We start from the raw sequence: 12,093 nt of genomic DNA, 5'->3' as shown, positions 1-12,093 counted from the left end.
ACAACCTATCAAGATACCCAAAACTTTGTTTTGTAGTAGAATGCAAGCAAACAACACCATTCAATAGGCTATTGTATATATTCAGTGAGCATATGTGCAGGCATGACTGTGTGGTAAGAATAGGTGCAGGCATAGCGGTGTGAACCACATGGTTCCAGGTTCAGTTCAACTGCATGGCACCTTGAGCAAATGTCTTATACTATAAGCCTTGAATTGACCAAAGCCTTGTAAATGGATTTGATAGAGAGAAACTGAAAGAAGCCTGTTGCATACACACAAATATAAATATGTGTGATTGTGTTTGCACCACCACCACAGCTTGATAACTGATGTTTGTGTGTTTACTTCCCCATAATTTAATGGTTCAACAAAAGAGACCAATAGAATAAGTACCAGGCTCAAAATTCTCCTAGGTGATGCTCCAGCATAGTCACAGTCTAATGACTAAAACAGATAAAATATAAAAGATATGTATGTATGCATATCTCTATTTACATTTGTACTTCTCCAAAAATCTCAAGTTACAATCGGTAATAATGATGTATTTTTCCCATCAGTAAATTATCTGCTGGCTCCGCATCTCTGAAAATGTGTAAAAGAAGAGATGTCTTACCTAAAAGAAAAAGATAAAGGTTAGTGACAGAAAAGGTATCTGGCTGTAATCAACACAAGGCCTCGATGATATATTTGCCTCACCTATGCTATCATGGTAACATGGAGGTGGGCATAGAAACGAATGATGCTTGTGTGTGTGTTCTTGTAGTCACATTGTGTACTGATTGCAAACAAAGTTACTGTTCATATAAAAATGATGTCATTTGTTTGTAATCTTCCATCAGGTCATTGAACTGCTTATGGTCAGAGGACTAGGTAAAATGTTGTCTTACTTAGAAACAAGGAGGTAGACCTCAATGAATTTTATCTGACCCATGCAAGCACAAAAAAGTGGAAATGAAATGAAGTGAGTATGTGTGTATATATACACACACACATATATATAATCATCATCATTGCAGGGGTCAAATAAAATTTTGTGGGGGCAGAGTTTCTTCAACTAGATGCCTTTCCTGTTGCCAACTCTCATGTTTCCAAATAAGGTAATATTCTCCTATGATAAGACATGTCTTCATGGAAGATTAGAAATGAAGGGCACAACTTGTATGAGATGGCATTAATCTTACAATTACTGCACAAAATCAAGGCAAGGAAACAGTAACACACACACGCATGCAAGCACATAACAGGCTTCTTACAGTTTCTGTCTACTAAATCTAATCACAAGACTTCGATTGACCTGGGACTATAATTTTTTCTACTATAGGCACAAGGCCTGAAATTTGGTGGGGAGAGGGCCAGTCAATTACATTGACCCCAGAGCTCAACTGGTACTTATTTCATCAGCTCCAAGAGGATGAAAGGTAAAGTCGGCCTTGGTAGAATTTGAACTCAGAATTTAAAGACAGATGAAATGCCATTAAGGATTTTGTTCAGCATGGTAACGATTCTGCTGGCTCGCCATCATTCCTGTGACTTGCGCAAGGGACTACTCAATGGGATTGAACTTGAAGCTATATGGTTGTGAAGTAAACTTCTTAGCATACAGCCATGCCAATGGGCATACAACACACACATATATATATATATATATATATATATATATATATATTATATATATATATATACGTTCACACATGTAACGTCACCGTTATTTTATGTCTACTATGAATGCTGGTGCTAACAGGAGTTGAACAGGTCATAACAATCTGAGCTAGTTGACATTTTGTGCTTGTTATTGCCTTCCTAGATGGATCAGAGGACGACATCTTATTCGTACACACAATTTGGGATTTGGTTTCTATAGCTTGATGCTCTTCCTTTCATCAACCACATTACAGGACGTACTGCATGCATTTTATTAGGGCACCAGCACTGGTGAGTATCCCCAGTACGACTAAAGAGTGATCGTTGCTCTATGACGTGTTCATTCAATCATGGCAAGGGACTGAGAAGGTGGATGGAAGAACCATGATGGATGGGTGAGTAGAAGACGCGAGATTATGATGGGAGAAACAGTAATTGCGATAAAAGGGTGGCAGAGAATGAACGGATAGTAATAGAGGTGGACAAGAGCAAATGTAGAGGTGTTACAAGAGTGATTACAGGCAGAAGGAGTACTGATAGAGAGTACCAGGTACTTTCATTACCAACACTAGGGAGATAAGTGGAAAGAATAATGATAAGAATATATACACACACACATACATATTTAGGCTAACTCAAGCACGGTACACACAAAATGGGTAGGTACAATATTTACATAAATGAGATACATACATACATATATACACGCACACCTTCATGCAAACGTGTGAAAATATATAAATACATAAACGTGTGACGCAAAGAAATATGTACTCAGGTAGACAGATAGATTGACAGACAGACAGAAAGATAAATAAATAAATAGATAAATAAATGTGTTAGAGTAAGAAAGTGGCAAAAACAAAAAACAACACATACTCGCTAAAGCCTGTTTATAGTGGAATGTGATGGGGTTGTAGGTAAACCAAGGCAGGACAGCAACATCGCTTTCTCTGTAGGATATACAAGTGATTATTGGTAAATCAGCTGAGTTGGTCTGTGTGTAAGATGAGTGTGAGTAGAGCAGTTGGAGGAGTGAGAGGTAAAGGCTGAGTAAAGTGGAACAGAATAGTGAGAGTGAAAAAGAAATTGCGATGGCGACGAAGAGAGGAGAGGATTTGGAAAGAAAGAGGTAGAGGAAAATTTTCGATGCTGAGACAGCCAGATGGAGAAAGAGTGACTACAACATAGTTCGTGAGTGTGGAATAGAAACAGAGAGATAGAAGATGGATCGACAAGATGCCAGCATTGAAGAGATAGACATTGATATGTATAAAAGGTAGAGAGACATCGATAGACAAACTGACATAGATGTGAGACAGACAGACGAATGGAGAGATAACGATAGACATAAAAGAGGGAAAAAAAAGTGCTATACGTTGGAGAATACAAAAAAATGTTGATTGTGAAAGAGTGATGGAGAGAGGTAGGTTTTTGAAGGAGAAAGGGAGAGATGAATATAGTCAGTGATGCTGAAAAGAGGAGACAGACAGATAGATCAGAACAAAGATGTAGAGATAGAAAACAGCTTGTAATGAGCAAACAAGAATGTCTACGTGGTCGCTCGGCATGTTAGAAATAGAAGCCAAATCCTTCTCAACTGACACACAAACAAGAAAAAAAAAAAAAAAAAAAAAAGAAAAATGACACACCGGATAATGTAGTCCTAGATACACGATATCTGAATGAAACAAAAAAAAAAGTAGAAATAGTCGCGCTTGGAACGTCTTTGAACCTAAGACTACACAATCAATTGACTTGGGTGATTCAACAAAACCCTAACTACCACTGAACACGTGAGCTGCTTGAAATAACAGCGAAAATCTCTTTCTAAATTTATACTCTACTGTCCATAAAGCGTACGAAGGAAACATTGTATGAGGTAGTCCTAGAAATATTGTCTGAATAATCAAAAATGGGATGGTCACGGGGTTGTGAAGGTTTTAAACAACAGCGTTTTTTAAGAGAAGAGGAAGAGAGTGTGTGAATGATAGAAGGAGGGGGGAGAAGTGGGTAGATGCACCGGATAAACTTTTAGGACAGTACTTAATAGACTAGACTAAGTATACAGAGTTGTGGGCTGGTGATACAGGCGATAAGGAAGGAGGAGGAAGGAGCTGATAAAGAGAGAATCTTTGTATGTTTTGATTTAAGACTGGAGTAGGAGGTTAGTCAATAGTATCCAATATTTTAGTGTACATCGTGTGTATGTGTGGCCGCACAGATACATTAAAAATGTGTAAATCAAGCGAAAATGATTTGAAATGACGTAAAATTATTTCCTTATGTCGAAATGACAATACAAAGAAGTTAAATATTTTAATAATATTAAGTATATGTGTGCGTATACACACGCATATTCTTTACACACAGACACACCTCCAAATATGTCATCTCTCTGTCAACCTATATCACTCATTCATTATTGATGTGTTTGGGATTTCCGAATGTTTTCATGTTGCTGAGCCCAAAGTCAACATTGATCAAAAGTGTTCAAATGCACCCATTAATTTTTCTTTTTACGTGTTTACATAAAATCTGCATTATCTAAGATGTCCTTCTTTTGTGATTTCATATGATTTAGTCGTTACTGCTAACAAATCGAGCGACAGCATAGCGAGGTTTTCTCGTTTACTCGTCCATCTCAAAAACTTTCCCATGTTGTATTTCACATATAAATTATAAAACAGGGGCCAGCCAGAGGTGTTTGCTCAACAGACTTTTATGTAAAAGCCAGGTGTATGTAAAAGAAACGTTTGTCACCATAGGTTCAACGAATGAAGGCTGAAGTATTGCAAAAATAATGAATTAATTACCATGATTGAATTTTACTTTTGATGCTGCTTGCATCATATATATATATATATATATATATATATATATATATATATATATATATATATATGATGCAAGGAGCATCGAAAAGCTAACTACCAGAAATTATGTGGTGAGGAAAAAAACAAAACGTTAATCAATGATATTTTGGGTGTTTTGGCAGGAACGGGAGACAACTTCAAACATGTTTTGATCTTTTCGTGGAACATCTTCAGCGAATCCGAGACTTCGCTGTACTTGTCGGAGTAGAAGGTAAAAGTTAATAAGTAAATATATACAAAAGCGCGAGTGTTCGAGTGGTTAAGAAATTGCTCTGCGACAATGAGATCTCGGGTTCGATCCTACTGCGTGATGTCTTGGAATCCCGTCGAATAGACTGTACTTAGCCCACGCTGTGTTGGGTACACATATCTGTAGAATACTCAGCCATCTCACACGACAATTCATTAAATGAACAGCTTCGTTGATTGAACAACTGGAATATTCAGCCATGTATTGAGAGAAATTCTTTGGGGTTTGAATAATTCACCTTTGAAAACATGAGTGGTTCGTTCAACATCTTTAAACAACCCATATTCAGAGACTTTTTGAGCGGGATGGGCTACTCGAACTGAAGAAAATTCTAACTTGCAACCCCCCCCCCACACACACACACACCTGCAAGGTCATGCGCTCTTTATCTTGATATGAGATCACCATATCGCGCGCACATGGTTGTGATGCATGTGCCTTTATCACGCAGGTAGTCATGATGGGTATATTGGGCGTCATATATTTTGTACCCCAGTGTCACTTTCATAGCATGCGCTGCTCTATCGCTCAATAATAATAATAATAATAGTGATTATGGACTCTCCCGTTGAAAACGACGTATGAGTGTTCAGATGTTTTGCTGAGTGACCGGCACAAATGATTTGTTTCCAGTGATCAAATGTATTGCTGTAATTAGCTCCCTCCCTCCAATCGACGTTGCCTGAACAGGTGCGCAGTGTACCACGCGTCAGGTGTCGACGTGATCGCAGAGGAACGTGAGATGAAATGTTTTTGCTCAAGAACACAACACACCACTCCGGTCTAGTCCTTGAAACAACGATCTCGCGATCGTGAGTGCAACACCCTAACCATTAGGCTATGCATCTTCACAAATAATAATAATAATAATAATTTCTACTAAAGGCACAAGGCCTGAAATTTTGGGGGATGGGGGTTAGTCGATTACATTGACCCCAGTATTCAACTGGTACTTAATTTATCGACCCCGAAAAGATGAAAGATAATGTCGACCACAGCGGAATTTGAACTCAGAACGTAAAGACGGATGAAATTCCAAGAATTAATGTCAACGACTGAACACTGGACATCAGTACAAGTTATGGCCAGAATAGGAAATGTCAAGTCTATACACGTATATGCACATGTTTACACACACACACACACACAATGCCCTCAAAGTGACCTGAGAAGTGGTGTTTATAATTATAACTGAGTAGAGATATAGGAACGAATTCGTAACAATTTGAAGATTGCTTTCTTTCTGAAGAGCACAAACAAGTAAAAGGAAAATAATATCCATAAGAAAGGGAAATGGCTGCCATAAAGAATATGATAGCTGGTTGGAATTGGAAATGATGTTATCTGCATCGTTTGCAAGAAGTAATCGGAGTAGAGTAGATTCTGTAAACACTGGATCTGCTTGAGCAGTGTTTCAAAGAAAACCGAGGATACTCTATTTCTACTGAAACACAGAGCCTTTGTTTCAGTTATTAAACTTCTAAAATAATGAAAAATTTAGTAAAATATCTAGGTCATTAATTAAGCTTGTTTTGGGGCCATAGCTTAGCACGAAATTTTGATGGAAGTTTTTAATTTAAATGAATTTAAAATATGAATTATGTACAAACAGCACTAGGGCGATTTTAGGCGGGTTGGTATTGAAAGGGTTAAAAATACAAGTTCCATTACTGTCCTGTTTCTCGTCAAGGCTTTAATGGAGATTCATTGACACTCTACCATATCCATCTCTTACATATTCATTTTTTAAAAAGGACAATTTTTGCTTAAAGAATTTGAATATATGAGCACAGACATGGCTGTATGGTAAGAAGTTTACCTTCCAACTACACGGTTTCAGGCTGTCCTATAGCATGGCAGGCACCTTGTGCAATTGTCTTCTGTTATTACCTTGAGCCGATGAAACCTTCAGTGGATTTCGTAGACAGAAACTAAAAGTAGCCTGTTGTCTGGATATGTGTGTGTGTCTGTGTTGTAGCTGACACCACTTGACAACCAGTTTTAGTTTATCCGATAGGATAAGTACCAGACTTACAAAAATTAAAGTACTGCAATCAATTTATTCAACCAAACCGTTCAAGACATTGCTCCAGCATGGCTGTAGTGCAGTGACTGAAACAAGTAAAACATAAAAGATATCTCAGAACTATGGGTTCCATTCCTAATTGGTATAATATCATCGGTGAAGCAACACCAACTGCTGTCATACAGAACTAGTAGCTGCAGCAATTAAGCCTGCAACTGTTTTCAAAGTTATTCTAGAGTTAATCAAAAACAAGGCAAAAAAGGATTTTAATGACTGTTAATTGGTTGGAGACAAAGTGTTTCTGCTAGAATTAAGCAAGATTGACGAATAAACTATTGCAACTGCTGCTGGGCCAAAACTTTCTGTGGAAGTCTTCGACTACAACATAATCAGGTATTATACAAATGCTTGTATCTGATTACGTGCAATACCATCCGTGGCCACACCACCATTTCCTTCAGGCTTCTATATTAGTTTCAAATTTAGGTACAATGCCAGCAAATTTGGGGGAAACAGGTAGGTCAAATACATTGAACAGAGTGTTCAACTGGTACTTACTTCATCAATAGGAGCTAAGTCGACCTTTGTGGAATTTGAACTCAGAACATAAAGATAAACGAAATGCCACTAAGCATTTTGCATGACATGGTGACGATTCTGCCAGTTCACTGCCTTCTTGCAGGTTTATATTTTAAGTACATAGACAGTTTGACATCTTACACTTGAAATGTTTCTGTCATATTCAGGTAGAAGAAAAAAGGAAAAGAACAATTGTTGTATGTACCTTTTGGGGTGCTTTGAAAGAAAGTCTAGAGGAGAATTAATAGTAATTATACCACAGATATGGCATTTAAAGCGAATCCAAATATTGAGTCTTCAATAAAGTTCCCTATCTCCCTTATATATAAAGATAAATGCGAGTCTAAACAATCCAATTGAGTGTGTATGTGTGTGTATATATATATATACACATACATATATACACATATAAACATACATAAATACATATATACACATACATATATACCCATATATATATATACATACACATATACCCATATATATACATACACATATACCCATATATATACATACACATATACCCATATATATACATACACATATACCCATACATATATATACATACACATATACACACATATATATATACATACATATACACACATATATATATACATACATATATATATATATATACATGCATATATATATATATATACATACATATATATCCGTTCGTGGCCGTTGCCAGCCTCGCCTGGCCCCCGTGCCGGTGGCACGTAAAAAGCACCATCCGTCCGTGGCCGTTTGCCAGCTCCTTCTGGCACCTGTGCGGGTGGCACGTAAAAAGCACCCACTACACTCACGGAGTGGTTGGTGTTAGGAAGGGCATCCAGCCGTAGAAGCTCTGCCACATCAGACTGCCTGATGCAGCCTTCTGGCTTCACAGACCCCAGTTGAATCGTCCAACCCATGCTAGCATGGAAAGCGGACGCTAAATGATGATATATGCATATATATATGTATATATATACATATATATATATACATATATATATGCATATATATACATATATATATATACATATATATATATATACATATATATATACACATATATATATACATATATATACATATATATATACATACATATATATACACACACATATATATATACATATATATACACACATATATATAAGCATACATATATATATATACATATTTTTAAACATACATATATACATACATATCCATATATACACATACAAATATATACATATATATATACATATGTATATACATATATATATACGCATATATACATATATAAATACACATATATATATATATATATATATATATATACATATATATATACATATATATATACATATACACGTTTATATACATATATATACGCATATATGCATATATATATATATATACACACATATATATACATATATATATATATACATACATACATATATACATATATAAATACACATATATATATGTATATACATATATATACATATATATACATATACACGTTTATATACATATATATACGCATATATATATGTATATAAACGTGTATATGTATATATATGTATATACATATATATACATATATATACATATACACGTTTATATACATATATATACGCATATATGCATATATATATATATATACACACATATATATACGTATATGTATACATACATATATTCATATATATATACATACACACAGGCTATCCATAGTTGCCAGGTACTTTCGTATTTCAAGCACAATAAAATGAAAACTTGCATACAAAATATTGAAAAGGAAAATCCATCATTTCTTGATTCACCAAGAAAATATCACATCAAGGAGACAGACACGCCCAGAGGAAAACGCGTGTTAAATGTAATACCTCATTGTTTATATAATAATTGTTCCAAGTCGATGACTCTCGGTCACGGAAAAAAACGCACAGCTGCAAGAAACACAGAACAGTGACGGAGTTAGTCGCCAGTTGGAACGAATAAACTCTTTGTACAGGCATTAAAGACTATTTCATTTGTATATCCAAAAGCACAGTGATGGAGTAAGTCGCCAGCTTGGAACGAATAAACTCTTGGTAAAGGCATTGAAATCTATTTCATTTTGTATATCCAAAACAGATGTATAGATACGTTCCGTCATTGAGACAAGACTTTCTTTCACACACAGAGAAAATCATGTCATTTGACCAGATAGATGGATGGCCAGGCAATACGGGATAGATACACACACAGACGAACAGGATAGCACAAGATAGTGACAGAAATAAACAAGACAAACTGTTGGGGTTGGCATTTAAACAGGACTGCCATAGTCAGTCTTTTTTCCACAATGATAGGGATGAAGGAATTTCAACAATCGCGTATTTCTAGTGCTTTTATAGGGCGGATAAAGAGGAAACTAAACGTCTGCAACAAAGACTTATTTGACATGGAAATAAAAATAGGTGGAAAGACACGGGAAGAAAAATTCCAGCGAAGGTTCATCTGCCGAAAGCAGCTAAGTCTACGATCCTATATATGTGTGCGACAGCGCATACACACAAACACGCACAAAAAAGCCCCTCACATACACATTTTGCTCAGCAGGTGCAACAATGTCTATATATAGTTTGTGCTATATAACAACACAAACACACACACACATATAACAGCCATCAAAATAGCTAGGGAGAAATATACATCAGTCAATATTTATGTACTGAGCTATATATATATATATATATATACATACTAACACACAGCCAGAATGTATGTGTTCCCTTAAAACGAACGCCCGTGTTTGTAGCCTGGAATATAAATAAATATATATGGCTCTGCTCTATTGTAGAACAGTAAATATTGGTAGCTGTCTGCTACTAACAGGAGGTGGGTGGAATAAGGATTCTCTCTGTATTCTAGTCCAAAGACGAATACATCTATTGTTTTGTGTCAGCTTTTAGACTTTTATCATACAGAATGTAGAGTATGTATATGTTTATGTGAGTGTGCGTATGTACAAACATATATTTGTATATAAACATATGCGTATAAGCATGTGTGGGGATAAACATTTGCAGATACATACATATAAAACGTGCGTGTATAAACGTATGATTCTATTGTGATTAAACAACATACATAATGTAATGTATGAGCGATAGATAGACAGACAGACAGATTTAAGAGACAGATCAACATTAACTCATTAGGATCAATTCTTAAAATAGTAATACGAAGAAAAACACAGAACAATCCAAAACGCCTCGATCACTTTCCTCCTTTTTTTCTTTTTTCAGATTTTAATGTGTTATCTTCCTTTTCTAGTTCCTCCCCATTTTATAAATGTTTATAGCTTGTGATTCTCCTTTTTGCTTTCGGCCGAGCAATTTCGTTATCATAGAAGTTCATAGCAACATTATAATAATAAACATAATTATACCCAAAGGAATCAGAAACGAGGTGATTAGACACATACACACATGTGTGTGTGTGTATAACATCTATACATGTGTATAGAAAACATTTATGTATATATATACTTTTACATGTTAACCAGCCGTCGTCAGGCTGGAGCGTATACACACGCATATATATATATTGTGTATGTAACTAGTAAATGTATATATATTTGACATACATACATACATATTTGACATATGTGTGTGTATAAATGTATGTATGTGTGGAGATAGAAAGATAGATAGATAGATGGAAAGATGAATGGATAGATGCTATGTCTCTCCGTGTCATGTTTTAAGTACATTAGTTTTCATTTTAAATTGTAACAGGTGCCTTAGTCGTACAATTACCACATTATTGTCTTTACAAAAATGCTGGTGATCATAATGTAACGTTTGTACCCAAGATGTGAACTTCATCTTATCGGATAAAAGAAATAGGTTAGAGATCGTCGACTATAATACTGGTCTCCACTTACCTGAAACATCAAAACATCTCTGGACGTCGAGAAAGGACATAAGCCTCCATGTTTGTCTGACGTCAGAGGCAAGAGTTATCTACCCCTTGCTAGCAACTAGTGTGTATTTTCCTGTCTCCATCACTAGAGGGTGCCCCCCTCTCTTGTCTCTGATGAACGTTAAGCGTCGAGAGAGAGAGACAGACAGACAGAAGCAGAGTAAAAGAGTGAGTACGAGAGAGAGTGCGAGAGGCTTCGTAGCTAGACCACTGTCACACACAGAAGTGATCATTGAACGGTAATTTATTAAATAGAAGACAGTTCTGAGTCTTCTATTATAATTCCATTCACATCCAGGAAGGGCGGAATTCTGGTTTAAGCGCCGCCATATAACTCCTCATAACTCTTTTTTCGTCTTTCAATTTTTAACACCTCCACCTATAAATCCTTAAATTTCCACTCTTTTTCGAATTTTTTTAATATCAGAGTCCGAATCTTTTGCTTTAAATCCCTCCTTTGAGTGCATCATCATTCCATGAAATGTACTTATGGGAAGAAAAATATTTAAAAACATCAATGCATGTCGGAGTGACAAAGAAACGAGGAAGGTATCAAGTGGTCGTGTAATGTGCTAAAAACAACTACTAAATCACCTTAAATCACATTTTTTTGCATAATTGTATGCGTTCCCATGTGTAGTACACACATTCGCAAAAACTTTCTGAAAATTTCAAAAAAAATGTTTAATTATAAGAGGTTATATGGAGTGCTTAGACTAAAATTCCATCCCAGAGAGCTTCCTAAAAAAATCAAATTGATTCAATTA

The 12,093-nt window shown here is 35.8% G+C and overlaps 1 protein-coding gene across 4 annotated transcripts in view; it reads right to left on the bottom strand.

The window, feature by feature from the left end:
• Positions 1–11,438, bottom strand: part of LOC115217975 (ubiquitin-associated protein 1) — a 106,709-nt gene extending 95,271 nt beyond the window's left edge. Inside the window, exon 1 of one of the 4 annotated variants that reach the window (XM_029787705.2) lies at positions 11,289–11,438. The gene's annotated coding sequence lies outside the window, so the exon portion shown is untranslated. Of the gene's footprint in view, positions 1–2,520; positions 2,601–11,288 lie in introns of those variants that run through there. The other 3 variants (XM_036507828.1, XM_036507826.1, XM_029787706.2) reach the window with 3 other exon arrangements.
• Between the last annotated feature and the right edge of the window lie 655 nt (positions 11,439–12,093).

The sequence above is a fragment of the Octopus sinensis genome, linkage group LG12 (genome assembly GCF_006345805.1).
Source record: "Octopus sinensis linkage group LG12, ASM634580v1, whole genome shotgun sequence".
In the NCBI taxonomy this organism is placed as follows: domain Eukaryota; kingdom Metazoa; phylum Mollusca; class Cephalopoda; order Octopoda; family Octopodidae; genus Octopus; species Octopus sinensis.
The sequence above is the reverse complement of the archived record's forward strand: the minus strand, read 5'-3'. Positions and strand labels throughout refer to the sequence as shown.